This window comes from Pantherophis guttatus, chromosome 10 (assembly GCF_059756535.1).
Source record: "Pantherophis guttatus breed Tessera chromosome 10, ASM5975653v1, whole genome shotgun sequence".
NCBI classification, from domain to species: domain Eukaryota; kingdom Metazoa; phylum Chordata; class Lepidosauria; order Squamata; family Colubridae; genus Pantherophis; species Pantherophis guttatus.
Genome location: NC_142072.1, coordinates 20707537 through 20730410, shown reverse-complemented (window position 1 = coordinate 20730410; position 22874 = coordinate 20707537). Strand labels below are relative to the sequence as shown.

Here is a 22874-nt window from a genome sequence, read left to right as displayed (position 1 = left end):
GAAGTAACCTGTTTTTGACCCTCTGTGCATGTGCAGAAGGCTTTGCGCATGCGAACAGGGTCTAAAATCAGATGTGAACAAGGCGCGTGTGCACGCACACTTCCGAACCAGTAGGGAAGGTAAGTAGATTTCACCCCTGGATTGAAGACCTGCTGCCCCCTTTCACCTTGGAGGAGAGCGACACACACAGGTCTAATCAAACATAGTTTGAGAGTTGGCAGGAGAGATTTGAAGAGGGCCTGACTAATTTGATGTGCAAATTGCCCGCATAGGTTAGCTGCGCCACGTTTGCAAAATGCAAAACATACACACTTCCAGCACTCTTCATACTTTACATAAATGACCTTTGTGATCATATTAAAAGCAACTGTGTTCTCTTCGCTGATGATGCTAAACTATTCAACACCACCAACAATGCAACTGCCCTTCAAAAAGTCCTTGACTATGTGTCAGATTGGTCTAACAAGTGGCAACTTCAAATCTCAACCAACAAATGCTCTGTCTTGCACATTGGCAAAAAAAAATATCAAAACATAAAATACAAATTAGATGGAGATGACCTTGTAGATGACCCTCACTCTGTCAAGGACCTTGGAGTACTCATTTCTAAAGATCTAAGTGCCCGAGCCCACTGTAACAACATTGCCAAAAAGGCATTAAGAATTGTTAACCTAATCTTGCATAGCTTCTTCTCTGGTAATATTGTACTACTAACTAGAGCAAACAAAACATTTGCTAGACCAATTCTTGAATACAGCTCATCTGTCTGGAACCCGCACTGCATATCGGACATAAATACAATCGAGAGAGACCAGAGATATTTTACAAGAAGAGTCCTCCATTCCTCTAACCGCAATAAAATACCTTATGCCACCAGACTCCAAATGTTGGGCTTAGACAACTTAGAACTACGCCGACTTCAGTCTGACCTAAGCATAGTACATAAAATCATCTGCCACAATGTCCTTCCTGTCAATGACTACTTCAGCTTCAAACACAACAATACATGAGCAAATAATAGATACAAACTCAAGGTAAACCGCTCCAAACTCGATTGCAGAAAATACGACTTCAGCAACAGAGTGGTCAATGCCTGGAATGCACTGCCTGACTCTGTGGTTTCTTCTCCAAACCCCCAAAAGTTTAACCTTAGACTGCCTATTGTTGACCTCACCCCATTCCTAAGAGGTCTGTAAGGGACGTGCATAAGTGCACCAGCGTGCCTACCATCCCTGTCCTAATATTCCTTTTTACTTGTTCTTTTCATGTATTAAAATTATGTTTATACTTTTACCTGTTATCTTATGTATGCTTGACAAATAAACTTATGATTATGATGATAAAAAAAGGGGGGCAGTTAATTCAATTTCTCCCAGTTGCCCAACATCAGATCAAGAGGAACTTTGACCCGGTGGTGGAATTCAAATTTTTTTACTATCGGTTCTGTGGGTGTGGCTTGGTGGGTGTGGCAGGGGAAGAATACTGCAAAATCCCCATTCCCTCCCAACTCCTGGGAGAAGGATATTGCAAAATCCCCATTCCCATCCCACTCTGGGGCCAGCCAGAGGTGGTATTTGCCAGTTCTCCAGACTATTCAAAATTTCCACTACCGGTTCTCCAGAACCTGTCAGAACCTGCTGAACAGCACCCCTGCTTTGACCCATAGGTTGTCAGAATCTGCAACCACTACCACCGTATTCTGGATTGCTATCCCATTTTTTTGTGGCCTGTTCTGGTCACCAGCTGTGGAAGACGCATTCGTGTCTTCCATAGCTTCTCCCACTTAGGAAGGTTTGACTTTATTTCAAAAGTCAAAATGGCAGGCAGGAAGCTGAGATTGAAGCATTCTCTATTTGTTATGTGCAATTCACAAAGGCTTGTGTAGCATCCTTGCTCCTGGCATGCCAAGCTGGAAAAGATGAATGGGTGAGTTTGGGAGCATTAAGATGGGTTTAAGAACTGTCATATTTTGAACTCGCTGCCAGGGGGGTGTCTCCTTCTAGCCAAACAGCGGGGCATGGGAGGGGAGGACAGAGCTTTCCCTAGAAATGCAGAAAGGAAGCTTATTTTGATAAAGAAATAGCACAGGGTGGTTTTTTTTTCCTGTGTTTGTTTTTGGCACCGAGGAATGCTACATTGAAAAACCCGAATCCTCTATTTACAGTAAGCCAACACCGTGAGAAAGCAAGGCACACAGTCTCCTAAAACTGCCACTCAACACAGAGAGGATTGATTGATGGATGGATGGATGGATGGATGGATGGATGGATGGATTGTGAGAACTTTTATACCCCTTAATCGTGTGAATCTAAACAGCTTACGAAGGTCCGATTGAATTTGCTGGATCTTTCATTGAGTAGCCTTCTTCAGAAGCTGTGGGAGTTTCATCACTGGAAACTTTCAAGAAGACAGACTGCCATCTGTCAGAAATGATGTAGGGTCTCCTGCTTGGGCTAGATCAGCGGTCACCAACTGGTGGTCTGTGGATCACTGGTGGTCCATGAGAAAATTTTGGTGGTCCGCAGAAAAATTATTTGCATTTTTTATATTGCACTAAATCAGGGGTCCTCAAACTACGGCCCCTGGGATGGATATGTGTAATGAACGCTTGTGTTGCTGCGGAGTCTCCTCCTTCGGGGTCTTTTTGTGTGGGTTGGAGGGGGGCAGAAATTCCGACTTGGGGTCTGCTTCAGCCTCCTGGTGTGGGGCTTTGGGCGAAGGCTGGAGGGAAGTGCCACTGGTGGCAAGGAGCCGGAGCGCCTCGTTACAGTGGGACTGTATCATGGCCTGGAACTGGCTGACCATCTCAGCCCACTGAGCCTCCAGGTGCCGGTACCTGGCCTTGCACTCCTGCAGGTCTTTCCTCTGCTTGGAAAACCTATGCTCCTAGTCCTCAGTGAGGTGCTTCTGCTGAGCCTCCTTCTCGGTCAGATCCAATTTGAACTGAGCCAGCTGTTTTCTCATGGTGGCTGCTTAGCTCCCTGTTGGGACCCTAAGGAGCCCGGGTGGGGAGGCGAGGAGTGCCTGGCAGGAGAAGGGTGAGTAGAGGCCAGTGAGGCGCCCCTTGATGTGATTGACATTGAGTTGGCCATCAAGTTGGCCATGCCCACCCAGTCACATGGCCACTTAGCCACACCCACCCACCGGTCATTAGGCAGAACATATTAGTGGTCTGTGGGATTTAAAATTATGAATTAAGTGGTCCCTGAGGTCCGAAAGTTTGGGGACCCCTGGACTAGACGAACTACAAGGTCCCTTCCAACTCTGTTAATCTGTTCTGTTCTTCTTCTACTACAATATTTTCAAACTTAGCAACATTAAGGTGGTTAGACATCAACTCCCAGAATTCCCCAGAACTGATGTCTACCCCTCTTAAAACATGCTGGCTGGGGAATTCTGGGAATTGAAGTCCACCCAGCTTAAAGTGTTTTTTTTTAAAAAAAACCATTCTGTATCATCTTCTATTAACCTATATCCATGATGGCGAACCTATGGCATGTGTGCCACAGGTGGCACGTGGAGCCATATCAGTTGGCATGCAAGTATTGCCCTAGCTCAGCTTCGGCGCGCACATCTGATTTTCGGGCCTTCTGGGCCCACTGGAAGTCGGTAAACGGGCCGTTTCTGGCCTCCAGGACAGTGGGGAAGTCCCGTTTTCGCCTTCCCCAGGCTCCAAGAAAGCCTCTGGAGCCTGAGGACGGCGAAAAATGGGCCTACTGGGCCCATCACATGCCAAAAGCGGGGGAGGGGGGTTGTGCACGCATGCGCGGGGGGGACGCATTAAATTATGGGTATGGGCACACGTGCACACGCCATCCCCCCCACACACACACCGTGTTCTCCCTGCTTTTGGCACGTGACGGCAAAAAGGTTAACCATCACTGACTTATATGCTTTGATGGTCACATCCATCAAGGTTAAAATATCTATGACCTTTTCAATTGAGGGGAAATTGGGGGAGGGGGAGTCAGCTACAGTTGCTTCGCCTATATATTTTTTATTCCAGAAAACAGAAACTTCAGACTGTTTTATTTCACTCATTTTGGTTTCTGAGATCACCACAGGGGGCAGCAATGTTTTCATTTTAGTGGCGGGAGGGGAAGATTACCGGAAAATTATGTGTTAAGCCTCCTCGGCGTAAAGAGACAGAGAAACCCGTTTGCAGATGAATTTCACCTGGGCGATCTGGTGGAGGGCATTTGTGGGATCCTCATTTCAAATTTTATGCAGCCAGGGACTTCCACATTACAATTTTATACTCCAGAAGCGTAGCTAAATAATAGAGCCAGTTTGGGGTAGTGATTGAGGCGCCAGACTAGAAAACCAGGAGACTTTTAAACCCTGTTTTAGGCATGAAGCAAGCTGAGTGACTTTGGGCCAGTCACTCTGTCTCAGCCCTAAGAAGGAAGTAATGGCAAGCCATTTCTGAAACCTTGCTGATGAAACTGCAGGGACTGGTTTAGGCAGGAGTCAACATTGACTGAAAGGAAGAAGGGAGGAGGAGGAGGAAGAAGAGGAAGGACGAAGAGGTAAGAGGGAGGAGGAGGTAGAGGAAGAGGAAGAAGGAGGAGAAAGAGGTAAGAGGGGGGAAGAGGAAGAGGGAGGAGGAGGAGGAAGAGGAAAGAGGGAGGGGAGGAGGAACAAAGAGGGAAGAGGAAGGAGGAGGAGAAAAGAGAAAGAAGGGGAGGAGGAGGAAGGAGGAGGAAGAGGAAGGAGGAGGAAGAAGAGGGAGGAGGAGTTCTAGTTTTCCTTTAGCCATGAAAACTTACAGGTTAAGATAAGATTCATCTATTTGTTAGGTTTATATCTCATAGATGAGACATGCTCAGTGGTGAAATGCAATTTATTTTACTACCGGTTCTGTGGGTGTGGCTTGCTGGGCGTGGCTTGCTGGGCATGGCAGGGGAAGGATACTGCAAAATCTCCATTCCCACCCCACTCTGGGGCCAGCCAAAGGTGGTATTTGCCGGTTCTCCAAACTACTCGAAATTTCCGCTACCGGTTCTCCAGAACCTGTCAGAACCTGTTGGATTTCATCCCTGGACATGGTTATCTCTACCTGTTGGATTAGGAGTGGGGTGACTCAAGTTCATGACCCTACTCAGTCACAGAACCTGCTTGGGGGATCAACCTCCCTTACAGGAATGTTCTTGTAGGGAAATCTGTAGGAGTTTTGGTATATAAATCTATTTCAAAATGTTTAGGGAGGGAGGGAGGTTGGGATACTTGGTGAAGTTTAGGACTTGAGATGTGGGATTTAGAGCTGGGAAGAGCCCCTCCATTTGGGAGGCTTAACAGGCTGTCCTACCTTGCAGAGCTTTGGACTAGATCATTGTTTCTCAAACTTGGCAACATTAAGTTTCCCCAGCCAGCAGTGTGTCTTAAAGTTGCCAAGTTTGAGAAACACTGGACTAAGATGGTCCTTGCAGCCCCTTCCAAATTTACAATTACGAACAGACAGCCAGTTTGATCTAGGGCAGGGGTCTGCAACCTTAAACACTCAAAGAGCCATTTGGACCCGTTTCCCGCAGAAAAAAAAACACCGGGAGCCACAAAACCTGGGTGGGCGTGGCCAACTCAAAGTCACTCACTTCCACCAGTCACATGACCCCCATAGCCACGCCTACCCCGCCGGTCATTAGGGCAGAGAACCGGTTGTTAAAAAACAACGGGAACCACAAAACCCTTTTGACATCTCTCTCTCTCTCCCTCCCTCCCTCCCCGTCTCTCTCCCCCTCTCTCTGTATCTCTCTATGTCTCTCTCTCTCTCTGCCCCTGCTGCTTCTCCATCCCCCGCCTTCTCAGGCCAGGCGATGAGTGACTGGGAGGGGAGGATGAGGGGCGGAGCCAGCCAGTGGTGGGATCACCTGACAGGGAGCCACAGCAGAGGGCCCAAAGAGCCGCATGTGGCTCCGGAGCCTCAGGTTGCTGACACCTGATCTAGGGGTTAGGGCACCAGGCGAGTAAGCAGGAGACTGTGAGTTCAAGTCCCACCTTAGGCATGAGAGGCAGCTGGGTGACCATGGGCCAGTCACTCTCTCTTGGCCCACCTCACCTTACGAGTTGGTATTATGAGGAAAATAGAGGAAGGTGTGTTGGATATGTTTGCCGCCTTGAGCTTCAGTGGTACTTTGGTACTCAATTGCTTTGAAACTCATCAATGCTTTGAAACTCAATGCATTTGTCCCAGTACTCATTGTTTGTTCGGTACTCAACACACAAGCTGGAAATTGTCAGTGTTGGCTGCCTTGTGACTCACTACATCATTCCTTATGGGAAAAATGTGTTTGGTACTCATCACACTTCCTGGAACCAATTAAAGATGAGTACCGAGGTACCATTGTATTTGTAAAAATGATAAAAGTGGGATATAAATAAACAAGAAGCAATGGATGGAAACTAATCAAGGAGAGAAGCAACCTAGAAATTTCCTGACCGTCAGAACAATTAATCAGTGGAACAACTTGCCTGCAGAAGTTGTGAATGCTCCAACACTGGAAGTTTTTAAGAAGATGTTGGATAATAATAATAATAATAATAATAATAATAATAATAATAATAATAATAATAATAATAACAATAATAATAATAATAATTTATTTCTATACCGCCCTTCTCCCGAAGGACTCAGGGCGGTGTACAGCCTATTTAAAAACACAGACAAAACAATGATATAAAATTTAAAATAATTAAATAAGTGGCTCAAATTTAAAACCCCAATAAATTTAAATACCCCAATTTAAAACTATTGTGTTGATAGTCCGGCCTGGCGGAACAACAGGGTCTTCAATGCGCAGCGAAACACCCGGAGGTCGGACATCTTACGAATTTCCGGGGGCAGTTCATTCCACAGGGCTGGGGCTCCCACAGAGAAGGCCCTCCCCCTGGGCGTCGCCAGCCGACATAACTTGGCTGATGGCACCCTGAGGAGGCCCTCTCTGTGGGAGGGAACTGGCCGGTGGGAGGCTATTGGTGGCAGAAGACGGTCTCGGAGGTACCCGGGTCCTATGCCATGGAGCGCTTTAAAGGTGGTAACCAACACCTTGAATCGCACCCGGAAGACCACCGGGAGCCAGTGCAGCTCGCGCAGGAGGGGTGTCACATGGGCATAACGGGTTGCGCCCATAACCACCCGCGCGGCCGCATTCTGGACCAGCTGGAGCCTCCGAGTGCTCTTCAAGGGGAGCCCCATGTAGAGAGCATTACAATAGTCCAACCGATTAAATGGATAACCATTTGTCTGAAGTGGTGTAGGGTTTCCTGCATAAGCAGGGGGTTGGACTAGAAGACCTCCAAGGTCCCTTCAAATTCTGTTATTCTGTTAAATAAACAAACTATATGCCTCACCCATAGGAACTCTTTTGGTGGCAATAGTGATACCTTTTAACCTTCCTTCCAACAATTCCAAAGGTGCCCTGGGAAAGATTGTCGTCTTCTGTTCTAAACAAGCCAAGAAACCCTCTGGCCTTCTCACTTGGTTGCCAATGAGTACCTCAACTGGCAGACTCTTCTTAATAGGGTTATTGTAGCTTCATCCCAGGTCCCTAATGAGTGGCTTCCCCAGGCAACAAGGGAAATAAATCAGTCAACAAATACTCAATCCTGAGGCATTGCAATCATTGGCCGTTGGACAACTCATCAATGGTTTGTCATTTGTTCCAGAAATGCTGCTCCGATGCTCGAGACTAGAGAAGGTTGGACGGCTCAGAGGTTGCATCTTTTCCCCCAGACGTCGGAAGATTTCCGGTACTGTGCAATCAAAGGCCCCGTAACGAATCCCCTTTCCAGCTCCCCTTCCCTCCCACTCTACAAAAGCAGCTGGTTAGGAAGGAATTGGAAGATTCCCTTCTTGCTAGACCTTTCCATACAAAAAACAACAGCGGAATGAAACGAGAGAAATTCAGCAGGATGGAGCAAAAGCGTTGTTGCTTGCGCACATGTTGGATTCTTCAGGAATGAAGCTGTCCGATGTTGGCTTGAAAGAGACTTGGCACAATCAAGAGGAAACTGATAGGAAGCGGTGTGCAAGACATCCCCTTCCCTCTGCTTTAACCCGGTTTAACCTCTCTTCCTTTTGTGTCTGCTGAGTCTGAGCTGTGCTTTGACCTCACCAGCCAGTGTGATCCCCACAGGAAGTCATTGTGCGGCTTGAAGCTTCAAGCTGCCTATACAGGTCGTCCTCAACTTAGGACCACAATTGAGTCCAAAATTTTTCATTGCTAAGCAAGGCAGTTGTTAAGTGAGACACATGTGTCCCCTCGGGGTGCTTTTATGCCCTTTGTTGCCACAAGTGTTCAGCAAATCACTGCAGTTAAGTGAATCATGCGGTCTAAGGGATTGCCCCAAAGAAGACAGGGGGGGGGGTCACCCAATGGTGGGTTGCCCCCGGTTTGGACCGATAGTAAAACCGGTGGGAGGCTCCGCCCACCAGCCCCGACATCATCAGGACGCTTCTGCGCATGCACAAGCGGTCCCATTGCGAACCAGTAGTAAAGGTAAGTAGAACCCACCCCTGGAGTCAAGCTATTCTCCAAAGCATCTGAATGTAGGACAAGAAGCAATGGATGGAAACTAATCAAGGTGAGAAGCAACCTAGAAATAAGGAGGAATTTCCTGACAGACCAATCAATCAATCGGTGGAACGACTTGCCTCCAGAAGTTGTGGGTGCTCCATCACTGGAGGTTTTTAAGAAGAGACTGGGCAGCCAATTGTCTGAAATGGTATAGGGCCATGATAGCGAACTTATGGCACACGTCCCACAGGTGGCCTCTCTGTGGGCACGTGAGCCATTGCCCCAGCTCAGTTCCGCCGCGCATGCACACATGCCTCCCGCCAGCCAGTGTTTGTCAGGTCTCTGCAGCACATTCGCGGGGGTAGGGTGCATACCAGTAGTGGGATTCAATTTTTTTTACTACTCGTTCTGTGGGTGTGACTTGGTGGGCGTGGCATGGTTTAGTGGGTGTGGCTTGGTGGGCGTGGCAGGGGAAGGATACTATAAAGTCCCCATTCCCTCCCCATTCCAGGGGAAGATTACTGCAAAATCCCCATTTCCTCCCGATCAGCTGGGACTTGGGAGGCAGAGAATAGATGGGGGTGGGGCCAGTCAGAGGTGGTATTTACCGGTTCTCCGAACTACTCAAAATTTCCGCTACCGGTTCTCCAGAACTGGTCAGAACCTGCTGAATACCACCTCTGGCGTGTGCGGGGGCAGGGTGCATGTGCAGGAGGCGCACGCACATTGCATTTTGCATGTGTTTTGGACACTCGGTCCAGAAAGGGTTACCCATCACTGGTATAGGGTCCCCTACTTGAACAGGGGGATGGACTAGAAGACCTCCAAAGTCCCTTCCAACTCCATTATTCTGTTAACTCTAAAATCTCAGAAAAGATGCATCAGTCCCAACCCTGCCACTTTTAAATGGAGATGGGGAATATTAAACTACAAATCTTAAGTTTCCAAAGCATGTTGTTGCTATTTGATGGTCTGGCTCTCACAGCATAGATTCTAAATATGTGTCTCTCTCTCTCTTTCTCTCTCTGGATTCTCAAAATCACATTGATCTCAAAATACCTGGCAGGGGTTCAAACGTGGCTCTAAGAACAGATGCAGAGGAATTACAAGCTTCGTCTCTCGCAATTCCCAGCGTGTGACCTACTGTGACCTGGAGTTACAATGCATTAAGCGCTGTTAAACCAAAGCACCTGCTTATTTGAGCTGTGTTCAAATATTATTTTTCTCTCTCTCCTTCTAGCTCTCGTACACACATGCACGCACCACATATAAACACCGAAATAAGTGTACTTCTGAATAGATGCCGGTGGCAATTATAAATTTATGCTAAGGTAAAGGTTCCACTCACACAAATATGCTAGTCGTTCCCAACTCTAGGGGGCAGTGCTCATCTCTGTTTCGAAGCCGAAGAGCCAGCGCTGTCTGAAGACGTCTCCGTGATCATGTGTGGCCGGCAGGACTCAACGCCAAAGGTCCACGGAACGCTGTTACCTTCCCACCAAAGGTGGTCCCTATTTTTCTACTTGCATTTTTTTTTTACGTGCTTTCGAACTGCTAGGTTGGCAGAAGCTGGGACAAGTAACGGGAGCTCAGCCTGTTACGCGGCACTAGGGATTCGAACCGCTGAACTGCCGACCTTTCGATCGACAAGCTCAGCGTCTTCGCCAGTGAGCCACCGTGTGCCTCCAAAATTTATGCTACGGAGTGCCAATTAACACTTCATGTCTGGTGGTTGAAAGAGGCATGGAAAAAAGAGTTGAGATTTTCCCTCAGCAATTCTCTACAACAGTGTTTCTCTATGTGGGCCGCTTGAAGATGTATGGACTTCAAGCCCCAGAATTCCGCTCTGGGGCACTCTGGGAGTTGAAGTCCACACATTCTTCATGTGGCCTGCCCACATGAATGGATTGGAAAGCCGAGATGCTTCTCTACACGTTCAGACGATGCTTTGGCAACCACAAAGGGGAAAAGCAGAAGTCCTAGAGTCCCCCTAAAAGCAAGATGTGTGAAGTGATCTGGAAAACATCCATCTTCTCTGCTTGACTAATCTTACCCAATTCAACCCAGTCCTGAAGAACCACATGGGAAGAAAGCACCCTGAGGGAAGATACGTTATTTCAGTCCATGTGTCTTTGACGTCTCATGGGAAGGAAGTGGGGGGAGAAGGAGGGCAGATTATTAATTATTATTATAATGAATTATTAAACAAAGGAACCCACGAAGTCTCCCTAGATGCTGCAGAAATGTAAACATCACAGACATTTTGAGACGGGAAAGAATATTCTTGGTCTTAGAAAGCAGTTATGGTAAGGGTGGTTCGGGCCCATTTTCATCACTGCCTCCTGCCTTACCTCATCCCATTATACCCCACCATTAAAGGAGAATATTTTTAACTCAAGGTTAACATGAGGGGTCCTTGGTGCTCTCTGAACTTGGTTGTTTTCTTGCAGACATTTCATTACCCAACTAGGTAACATCATCAATGCCATACGAAATGAGGTTTGCTTCCAGTTTATATTCTAGGGCAGGAGTCAGCAACCTGCAGCTCTGGAGCCGCATGTGGCTCTTTCCCCCCTCTGCTGAGGCTCCCTGTCACTCAAAATATGCTTCACAACCGTCAATGTGCGACATCCGCCAGCACGCGATTTATTGAGCTTTTCAATCCCCGGTAGGCCAACCATGGATAAATCCAAGAAAAGAAAAGTTTCAGAAGAAAGGCTCAATTAGAGTGATAGTATTTCCTTTTATTGCATTCTTGCCCAATTGCTCTCAATTGGCTCCTTGTCCTCAAATTATAATGCTAGGTATATCCTTCCCTTCTAGCCCTGAGATCACATACCTGGCTGGCCCCATTTTCTGCCAATAAATAGAGGTAGGAAACAGTCTTATCTCTGACTAAAACAATGGCATCCCTTTCTCTGATTTATTCCACCTTCTCTATTTGTTGTCCGTGGATATATATTTTATATTTTGAATTTCTGAACCGTCCATCATCCTCAGAACAATGTTTAGACTACAAGAAACCAGTACATAAGCAAACATAGGCACGGGAAAGGTTTTGTGGCTCCCGGTGTTTTCTTTTCTGTGGGAAATGGGTCCAAATGGCTCTTTACGTGTTTAAGGTTGCAGACCCCTGTTCTAGTGGCTTGACCTGTCAGTATTGGGGTGACAATCGGCACTCAGATGAGGGGAGGTTAACTCCAAGATTAACATCAGACCATCAAGAAGTAAACAATACCCCAATCAAGGAACTGCCAAATTGACACACTGACAGTAAACAGCCAAACCAAAGAATCTCTAAGATCACCCCCACCAACACTGGTAGGGCAAGCTAATGTAGGTAGGTAAATGCGGATCCAGCTGGATGATCACTGAAGGGCCCTCTTTATTTGTAAGAAAGGAAATGTACTTGTTTGAGGGAAGCCAATTATCTCCAGTTGAAAGAGAGTATTCCTTTGAAGTAGAAACATTCACAAAGGGGCCCCTCAGTTGTCAGAGATAAGAGACATTTGGTGATATACAGTATGAAGGTTAAAGAGATAAAGTATGACCACATGTAATATTAACAAGAGATAATTTGAATCTATGCTTCAGTAATTGGCTAAAAGAATTATGACTGTTGGCAAAGAATAAAATGAAACGGTAATTGGGAAGTGTCAATTAAATATGACAATTGTATATGATCACATAAACTGCTGAGTTAACAGAATCCTTTGTCTAGAAGGGTATAAAAACCATTGTACCTAATTTTTGTCTTTGTTCAACGCTTCATGTACAGAGCTTTGAACCTATTGCGCAATATACATTGTCTCTGATTAACCCTGAAAAGTTGTGTTGGTCTTATTAAATCCACAACAAAGCCATTAGAATATAAAGCGAGAACAAACCCCATTCCTTACTAGCACTGATGATGCTACCTAGTTGAGTAATGAGATGTCTGCAAGAAAGAGCAACCAAGCTCTGATAGCACCAAGGACCCCCTCACACCTCACTGTGGAGCTTTTCAGGGGCTTCTGAAGCTCACCAGGATTTCCCTGCCTGACCCAGTTTGCCCACTGACAGACAGCAAGACTGGAAATAAATTCAGTCCCCGGCACGTTGTAAATAAATCGCATACCCAGGGGAACCTCTCTCCACCCATTCTTAAAACATCTTGAGCTGGATGCAGTAAATCTGGATTTTGATTGCTGGCTGGAGAATAGAGAGGCTGTGCAGCTGAGTCTGTCCATTCCATTCCTTCCGGCCATCGGTTGCTCTGCACTCTCTCCCTGTTGCTGCGTGGTGCTTCACGTGCAGAAAAAGCTGTGTTTTCTCTCAAATCCATCTGCAAGCCCCAGAAAGCAGCGGCGCACAGCGCTTCCCTCCCCCCAAAAAGGAGCAAATTTCCCCAATCATTTTGCCAAAGAATGCATTTGAACAAAGACATACCGTATTTTTCAGAGTATAAGCCGCACTTTTTTCCCTCTAAAAGAGGCTGAAAATCTGGGTGTGTCTTCCACTCCGAACGTAGCTTTTTCGAAGCTTTTTTTCAGCTCTAAGGAGGCGCTAGCGAGTGAAGCGATCTCCGTGCTTTGCCTGCTTTTCTCATCGCTTCTCTCTCCAAAGATCAGCTGTGCCTTAGAAGCTGTTTTTTATCCCCAAGCAGGGGATAAAAACCAGCAAACTAATGTGCTGAAGCTGACCAGACTAAGGACGCTAGCCAGATGAATACCTGCTAGGCAGATTTTTTTTTTTTCCTATTTTCCTCCCCAAAAGCTAAGCTGCGTCTTATACTCCGGTGCGTCTTATACTCCCAAAAAATATGGTATATATACCAGTGGTGGGTTTCAAATTTTTTTACTACCGGTTCTGTGGGTGTGGCTTGGTGGGCATGGCATGGCTTGGTGGCCGTGGCTTGGTGGGCATGGCAGGGGAAGGTTACTGCAAAATCTCCATTCCCACCCCACTCCAGGGGAAGGTTGTTGCAAAATCCCCATTTCCTCCCAATCAGCTGGGACTTGGGAGGCAGAGAATAGATGGAGGTGGGGCCAGTCAGAATTTTTACTACCAGTTCTCCGAACTACTCAAAATTTCCACTACCGGTTCTCCAGAACTGGTCAGAACCTGCTGAAACCCACCTCTGATATATACACACTATATGCATACATTCAATATACACAATGGTTGTGTTGACACAACAGGCTTGCTTTGTAGCATAATATGTTGAATGGGCCCAGGTGTTTATGGCTAGTTGATCATTCAAAGCAAAGCCAATTCCAATCAAATTTGATTCAGAATACGGCTAGTCCTTATTTAGTGATTACAATTGGGACTGGCAACTTGGTTATTATGTGAAACGGTCCCAAGGTGAAACCCCAACTGTGCTTATGATCTTCCTTTGCTCTCTGTACCTGCAAAGGTTATACAGTGAGGATGGATTGCAACATGACTTTTTCATCACTCATAGCTGCAAGCAGTTGCTAAATAAGGCAGTCACTAAATGAGGAGTGGATAGTGTATAACTCTGAGGTGGATAGATGGATGGATGGATGGATGGATGGATGGATGGAAGGAAGGAAGGAAGGAAGGAAGGAAGGAAGGAAGGAAGGAAGGAAGGAAGGAATCACAAGTTTGAATAACATCTGCATTCACTAATTTATATATGTGGATGCAAATTTAAAAATAACTGCTATAAATTAAATAAAATTTAATCCCCTGTAAACAAGACAATTGCTTCTTGCATGGCTGATGTCTCACTGCTCTTAATCCTAGATTGGAAATTTCAAGATTTTGCACGTCTGAGGCTTCTGGGACCAAAATTCCTTTAAAAAGAAGGCAGAGCCTTCCCATTTTTAATTCAGAGCCTAACATCTGCAAAGCAGGACCTGGCCCTGCATCTGAAACAAACAAGCATTTTTCTCCCAAATGGAGGACGAACTAATGGCAATCTTTGCTGGGAGCTTAATGAGCATCTGGAGCCAGTAGCAAAATTAGGCATCTGGGTTGTTTTTAAACCCCCAAGAAATAACTTTGTTGCTGAAAACAGCAACAGCAGACGGACCACTTCCAACTTTCCCAATGGGCCTTTTATGGTACCAGAGAGAAATTCAGCTACCTTCCCTGTTAATAATTGACTTTGATCCTATGAGCTGGTCTTAAATGGCTTTCCAAGTATCCATCGCCCTGAGCATCCTTGAGTTGTGTCTGCACCGAGAGGGAGGGTAGCTCAAGGTACGTCTGTTGCTTTGGGTTAATGTAGCTTCGTGTCACAAAAGCAGCCTATTAAATGTTGATTGAGACTGCAGAACGCAGTTAACCCGGATTATTGAATTCATCATCTGCAGGAATCTCTTCACCTTTCCAATTTTGTGCAAATACAATTCTAGCTGCAGTTATTACATGAATAATCAAATATACATTTTCTTTACTATAATTTTCTGGTAAAATCCCCAACAGGAATATCTCAGGTTTTAATGGACTCTGCCTCTTTGTTCGTGCCGAGCCAAACTTGGTTCCCTGCTTAACAGGATAAATGAAGGAAGGAGGGATATGTAGGAAACTTGTTCTTTTGAAGGGAAGGCAGCAGGGGTGCTATTCAGCAGGTTCTGACAGTTTCTGGAGAACCGGTAGCGGAAATTTTGAGTAGTTGAGTAGTTGAGAACTGGAAAGTACCACCACTGGCTGGCCCCAGAGTGGGGAGGGAATGGAGATTTGCAGTATCCTTCCCCTGCCACGCCCACCAAGCCACACCATGCCGACCAAGCCACGCCCACAGAATCAGTAGAAAAAAAAATTGAATTCCACCACTGGAAGGCAGGTGAGAAATATGACAAACCTACTTTGATAAGTCTTTGCCTCTGAATCAGAATTCTCCCCAGAGGAAAAAAATGGGCAAAGCTTTGATTGTATTGTTGTGACCACTATTTTGACTTTTTCGACCACACCCTGCAGACATCTCTGCTCCAACTGCTCCAACTAAGCATCAAGTCTCTCTCTTAAGAAAAGTCAGCAGAACAATGAGCTGACAACCAGGAGGAGCTACCAGAAAGAGGAGAGTGGGGGGGGGGTTTCAACTTAGTTTCCAAAGCACCAGAAGGCAAGGCAAGAAGCAATGAAAACTACAGGAAGAGAGAAGCAGTGGTGAAATGTAAAATTTGTTACTACCAGTTCTGTGGCTGTGGCTTGGTGGGGGTGGGGGTAATGTGACTGGGTGGGCATGGCCAACTTTTTTTTTTAACTTTTAAAAGCATTTTTTCTACAACCTCTTCAGGTTGCAGGAAAAAATGCTTTGAAAAGCCTCTGACGATCAGGCAACTCAGCTGGGATCGTCAGAGGCTTTTAAAAGCATTTTTTTTTCTACAACCTCTTCGGCTGAAGAGGTTGTAGAAAAAATGCTTTTAAAAGGCTCTGACAATCCCAGCTGAGCCGTGCAATCATCAGAGGCTTTTGTTTTTTTACTTTTAAAAGCATTTTTTCGGCCGAAGAGGTTGTAGAAAAAAGGCTTTTAAAAGTAAAACAAACAACCTCTGATGATCGTGCGGCTCAGCTGGGCATGGGGGGGGCAGGGATTTTTGCTACCGGTTCTCCAAACCATCCGCCACCATCACTACTGGATCGGGCGATCTGGTCCGAGCATTTCACCCCTGGAGAGAAGCAACCTGGAATTAAGGAGAAACTTCCTAACAGAGAGAAGAATTAACCAATGGAACAGCTCACCTTCTGAAGTTGTAGGTGCTTCATCACTGGAGGTGTTTAAGAAGAGACTGGACAGTCACTTGTCTGAAATACCGTAGTATAGGATCTTCTGCTTGAGCAGGGAGCTGGAGTAAAAGACCTCCAAGGTCCATTCCAGCTCTATTCTGATTGTATTGAAGAATGTATCTGGACTGTCTACCCTGCCGTGTGTCCCCACTAGAATCCTATCTTTAAAAAGTGCTTCTCCGTTTATCATTTCCCTGCGCTGAGCCAAAAAAGCCCTCCCTCCCCATCATAGGCTACAATAACAGAAGCTGAAGTCCTCCAGGTTTCTTGCGGTGAGGGCTTGTATGTAGAATGGAGCCCGGAAGGAGGCCAGGATGATTTACGAGGCCGCAACAAGCCACTACAGCAGAGGATCCGGGAGCCCTGCTTTCCAGCCGAAGTTCGCCCAGGGATGCGCGTGTGAACTGGGAGAATTCACAAGCTGCTTGTTTGCACAGATGGTAAGGAGCCCCTGGAGGGGGGGGGGGAAACGCACACACCGCTTCCTTCTTTGCACGCAAAGAGAGGTAAAGGCTGAACCAGGAAAAGGGGAGAAGAAATACCTTAGCAAAATTTTTGGAGGGGAGGACGGGGCAACCGGAGGTGGCATGTTCTCCTGCACCATCCAAGTTGCCACGAGATAAGCATGTGCACAAACAAGCATTTTGCAGGATATTGCAAAATCTCCATTCCCTCCCCACTCCTGGGGAAGGATACTGCAAAATCTCCATTCCCACCCCACTCCTGGGGGACGGATACTGCAAAATCTCCATTCCCACCCCACTCCAGGGGAAAGATACTACAAAATTTCCATTCCCGCCGCACTCTGGGGCCAGCCAGAGGTGATATTTGCCAGTTCTCCAAACTACTCAAAATTTCTGCTACCAGTTCTCCAGAACCTGTCAGAACCTGCTGGATTTCACCCCTAGCTATAAGTCAAAAACTACCTCTGTTGAACTTCTGATCATTAAAGGGTGCACAGTCTCTGTGTGTCTCAATATTTAGTAGCTCCCTTGTGAAAGCTCTGTAGGGCAGATCAGGGTGGGAAGCTTTGACTACAGCAAAGAATATTCCCTGGATGAACTGATTGTTGGATACAAGATGGGTGGCAAATACATTTCTAGGACAGCACAGCACAGCACAAGATAAGATCATCTTCCCTCAATTTGAAAAGGGAGCACAAGGATTTGGAAGACGTATTTCAGGTTCCTAACAGATTCACCCGCTTGGAAATATATCATAATCAGTGGTGGGTTCATCCCGGTTCGGCCCGGTTCTCCCAAGCTGCTAGTGGTGACGATATGATATACACCAAACTGGTTCTTCCTCCCCGTGCCCCCCCACCCCCTGCGTTATTCTTACCTTTTATTTGGCCCCACCCCCAATCTATTGCTGCCTCCTGAGTCCCAGCTGATGGCTAGAAGGGAAAAAAACTGTTTAAACTCTTGCCATGGGGCTTCAAAGGGCCGCCCTACAGCTGATCAGTGTTAAAAGGCAGTGTGGTGGTAGACCAGTGCGCTCCAAAAACAAATAGGTAGACCGGAACGCTCCGAAAACAAATGGGTAGACCAGTACAGCTCTGCAAGCAGTTAAAAATCTGGTGGACCAGTACCTCTGCTAAATCCTAAATAATTGTCACATGACCATCAAGCCATGCCCACAAAATAAGCCACACCCACAGAACCAGTAGTAAAAAAATTTAGAATCCACCCCTGATCATAATCATAAGTTTATTTGTCAAGCATATATAAGATAACAGGTAAAAGTAAGAAAAAGTAAGAAAAATAAGTAAAAAAAAAAAGTAAGAAAAGTAAGTAAGAAAAGAGTAAGCAAATAGGAATATTAAGACAGGGACGGTAGGCACGCTGGTGCACTTATGCACACCCCTTACAGACCTCTTAGGAATGGGGTCAGGTCAACAGTAGACAGTTTAAGGTTAAAGTTTTGGGGAGTCTGGGGAAGAAACTACAGAGTCAGGTAGTGCATTCCAGGCACTGACCACTCTGTTGACCTAGGCAGGAAAAGATCAAACCCTCCCATTTTTTGCTGACTCCAATCATCAGGATGGTTTTGTTTTCTCCAAGCCGATGGGAACATTTTTTTCCCAAGGCTTCCTTCTTCTGCTGTTATCCTGCTCCCCCGGCCCCTTGCATCAAAGCTTGCCCTAGCATCAACGCACACAAAGAAAGTGAGCGGCATACAATCGCTTTTTCAACCTTGATGCTAATTAACTCCAGCTTTGGAGGAGCTCAGAATCCAGACGCAGCAGCTCTGAACCAAAAGCCTCCTTTGGATTCCCAAGTATATACTGTATATATTTTAAAAAGACTAATAAATAAAGACAATGAATAGATTGTCTCTGTGCAAGCCATATTTCATGCAGCTGTGCTTCAAAGAGGAGTTTAAAACATACCTAAGAGTTCATGGGGTGGGGGGAAGAGTAACCAGCACACTTAACTGCAACACACACACACTCCAAATATTGCCATGCACCCTATTATATTACAAATCAGCATTTCCTTCCCCCCCTCCCCATTTCAGCAGCTTTAAAATGGCTGGACTTCAACTCCCAGAATTCCCCAGGCAGTGTGTCCAGTGGGAGATTCTGGGAATTGAAGTTCACCCCGTCTTAAAAGCTGCTGAGATTGAGAAATACTATTATAGAGTACTGTATAACTAGACCTGTAAGAGGTAAAACTTACTGCACTGATAGTTCAAAAATAGATTTAATTATTCTTTAATTTGTTCCTTTCCTGACGTGGTCAGAAGGACGATCCTCTGAACGTAATTTAGCATAAAGGAGAGGGTAAAAAAAAAAAAGGAAAGGAAAGCTTTGATCACATGGTTATGGCTGTCATTGTGATATTTCTTATACAGGATACAGAGATTTCCATCAAGCAGGTAGATAAAAGTTAAAAAAAAAAAAAAAAGTAAGACTTTCAAAAACCTGATCAACGAAACCAGTGGTGGGTTGCTCCCAGTTTGCACCGGTTCACAAGAACCGGTAGTAAAAATGTGTACTAGTTCGGACAACCGGTAATAACATTAGCTGGTCACGCCCCCGAACCGGTTCCCGGCCCGGTCGCCACTCACTTATCCTGCCCACCTCATCAGAGGCTTTTTTTTTTTTTTTTAACTTTTAAAAGCATTTTTTCTACAACCTCTTCGGCCGGAAAAATGCTTTTAAAAGTAAAAAAAAAAAAAAAGCCTCTGATGATTGTGCGGCTCAGCTGGGATCGTCAGAGGCTTTTAAAAGCATTTTTTCTACCAAAAAAAAAATGCCTTTAAAAGCCTCTGGCGATCCCAGCTGAGTTGCCTGATCATCAGAGGTTTCAAAAACCATTTTTTTTGCCAACCTCTTAAGGTTGTAGAAAAAATGTTTTTAAAAGTTAAAAAAAAAAGTTGGCCACGCCCACCCAGTCCCATTATCCCCCCATAAGCCACGTCCAAAAAATAAGCCACACCCACAGAACCAGTAGTAAAAAAATTTAGAACCCACCCCTGAACCAAACATTATAACCAGGAGTTGGCTGATGGATCCAAGCAGAAGAAACTAGGAGTTTCTTCTGCTCTTTCAATGAGAGAAGATACATGGCCCTTAACAAAGGACCCTCTACTGGAAAGTCATAATCTGTATCTATAGAAGAGAATATTTGTAACTCAGAGTTGAACTGTGGGATCCTTGGTGCTCTCTGAGCATAGTTTTTTCCTTGCAGACATTTAATTACCCAACTAGGGAACATCATCAATGCCGGATGCTACATATTTGAGTAATGAAGCGTCTGCAAGAAAGCGACCAAATTCAGAAAGCACCAAGGATCCCACAATCCATATCCGTGCACTGACTTGTGTTACATTCGTAACTTTAAGGTCTTATGTAATAAACTGTATTATTATTCTGCCACTGCATTATTCTCCTTTCCCATGTTTTGCTGTTACTGTATAATGTTTAATTCCTGTCAATAATTATTACATAATGATTTTAATGAAATGATTGTCTGCTGTATTGTATACTGCACGAGTCAAAAAGAGGGCTGTGAAAATATTTACAGACCCCTCGCATCCTGGACATAAACTGTTTCAACTCCTACTCTCAAAAATGACGCTATAGAGCACTGCACACCAGAACAACTGGACACAAGGACAGTTTTTTCCCGAACGCCATCACTCTGCTAAACAAATAATTCCCTCAACACTGTCAAATTATTCACTGTCTACATTACTATTAGTCTTCTCATCGTTCCTATCACTCATCTCCTTCCACTTATGACTGTATGACTGTAATTTTGTTCCTTGTATTCTTACGATTTATATTGATATTGTTTCCTGATTGCTTATTTGTACCCTATGACTATCATTAAGTGTTGTACCTTATGATTCTTGATGAACGTATCTTTTCTTTTATGTACACTGAGAGCATACACACCAAGGCAAATTTCTTGTGTGTGCAATCACACTTGGCCCATTAAAAAAAAAATCTATTCTATTCTTATTTATTATTTTTCCTGGATTGTCACCCAGTGTCATTTTCTGTGAGATGGGCAGCTCTATAAATCTAATAAAAATAAATAGTAGCTCATTCTCAAAACACGTTAGGAACCAGGCTTCAGTTCCTACCAAAGATCTTTGCCAATTGTGCTGCTGCATCTTGTTTTAGTTTGTGGTTTAGAATGAAAATAATCCCCAATAATTCTTAAGATTCTAGAACACTGCCTGATATGAAGCAACCAATGCAAACTAATAATTTACTGAGGAAAACAGTCATCCTTCAAGCCCCTTGGGGAGAATTTGCTTCGGGCCAGAAATTCTACTTCCAAAACCCATCCAGTGGCATGTTTTATCTGCTGTTGCTCAGCTTGGCTTCCCAGGACCAGGACTTAGCCACTGTGGCTTCAAGACCAAAGCTCTCCCTGATGGGATCATCAGATTTCATTTGTGCCCTCAAAAATGCAAAGCAAGAAAGAAGTCAATGGAGCCCCCATCCTTGTTCCCCAAAATGGATTGATTTCTGCACAATTGCTGTAATTTTTCCTAAATATGACCATATGCACACCAACCACACAAATATGTTCTCCTTCACACACAATCACAGATACAATATGCACACAGCAGTTGATGTTCCCTTTAAACGTTTCTTGGCAGCTTTAAGATGGGCGATTTTCAGCTCCCAGAATCCCTCTTGATGGCTGGTAGATTCTGAGAATTGAAGTCTAGCTATCTTAAAGTTGCCAAGGTTGAGAAATACTGATCTAAAACCTTATTAAATTCATTCTGAAAACTTTACCAAGCGAGTGAAATAATGGGAAACAGCTCTTCAATTTAGACATGACACAAGCACGTTATTGGTCCACCAAATTTGGTCCTTCCAAACATACCTTTACCAACTTGGCACATCCAGAAGTGGGGGACTCCAGTTCCCATAATTCCAAGAGAGCATAATCACCGTAATTGATGTGGATGAAGATGATGACAAAGGACATTGATGTTTCTCAGAAGGTCTCTTTCTTGAGATCATCATCCCTCATAAAACAATACCTATAATAAAAAGAAGAACTGGTTATCCTTCTTTATTCCAGGCTGGAGAACCAGCTTGAAGATCCTTGAGATGTCCTCAGTAAGCCATTGATATGACCATAAGGCCACCATCAATCTTTGCAACTTGATCCCTCCAAGATATGTTGGAAGCAAATTCCCAGAATTCCTTGGGCCTTGCTTGCTAGAAATTCTGGACATTGCAATCACCATATATTTGGGAGCACCAGGTTGGGGAAGGCTATCCCTCCGCAATTAACTTTGAACTTTATCAAAGAATGGTAAGAGGGGAGATTTAAAATGGTGGCTCCCATCAGGCCTGCTGCCCAAGACATGGGACCCATTCGTCTCTCTTCTTCAAAATTGCTTGAGCCTGGCATTCCGTTCCTCATTACCTCCTCATCCTTAAGTACGTCCATCCTTCCAAGCCCATTTGGCAACTGACTAGATTGCTTGGCTTCAGCCTCCATATCCTGTTTCCATTGGGACAACTTTTCCTCTGCAAAACCTCCAGCTGGCTAAGTCTGCAAAGGAAGGAACCTTTTCCTAGGACGCATCCAACCATTGAAGAACGAGCTGGTACAGATTTGTACAGAGGCACACCAGCCAACCATGTGCACACAGCAACGCTGGAGTAGCGCCCCTCAACCAGAGAGCATTGCAGTCTCCTCCCTTGGCACTCAGCTGCGAGGAGCCCCATGTGCTCCAGACTGGATCGCTTTCTGATGTGGTTTCAGCCCTAACAAGCTCCCTTGAGCTCATTTGGAAGAAGGGCCAAGCATGTGTGTGTGAATGAGAGACAAAAGTTTAGAACTGGTGCTCAAAAGCAACAAAGAAGATTAACTGGGTGTATTCCAGGCCATCCTCAATGGGTTCCAGCACGCCGAGCAACTCAAGGGCAATGTTTCTTGTGCTCTGTTGCAGCATCAAAGGATGGTGACCCCAGCCAAATGCAGTGTCATCGCTTTGAAGTGTCTTCATGCGAATGGAAGTGTCATCTGGCTGTCTTGATGGACTGCTGGTTGCGACAGGTTTGCATTTGGGACAACAGGATCCGGTCTTCTGCTCCATGACGAAGCTTTCTGGATTAATTTCAGAAAGTCTCTGTCT

General features: G+C 45.3%; 1 protein-coding gene across 2 annotated transcripts in view; it reads right to left on the bottom strand.

Moving 5' to 3' along the window:
- COL8A2 (collagen type VIII alpha 2 chain) overlaps positions 1 to 22329 on the bottom strand; it is a 243334-nt gene extending 221005 nt beyond the window's left edge. The window contains exons 1-2 of one of the 2 annotated variants that reach the window (XM_087876089.1): positions 22160 to 22329; positions 21608 to 21767 (exon numbers count right to left, since the gene is read on the bottom strand). The gene's annotated coding sequence lies outside the window, so the exon portion shown is untranslated. The remainder of the gene's footprint in view (positions 1 to 21607; positions 21768 to 22159) is intronic. The other variant, XM_087876091.1, reaches the window with a different exon arrangement.
- Positions 22330 to 22874: the final 545 nt, after the last annotated feature.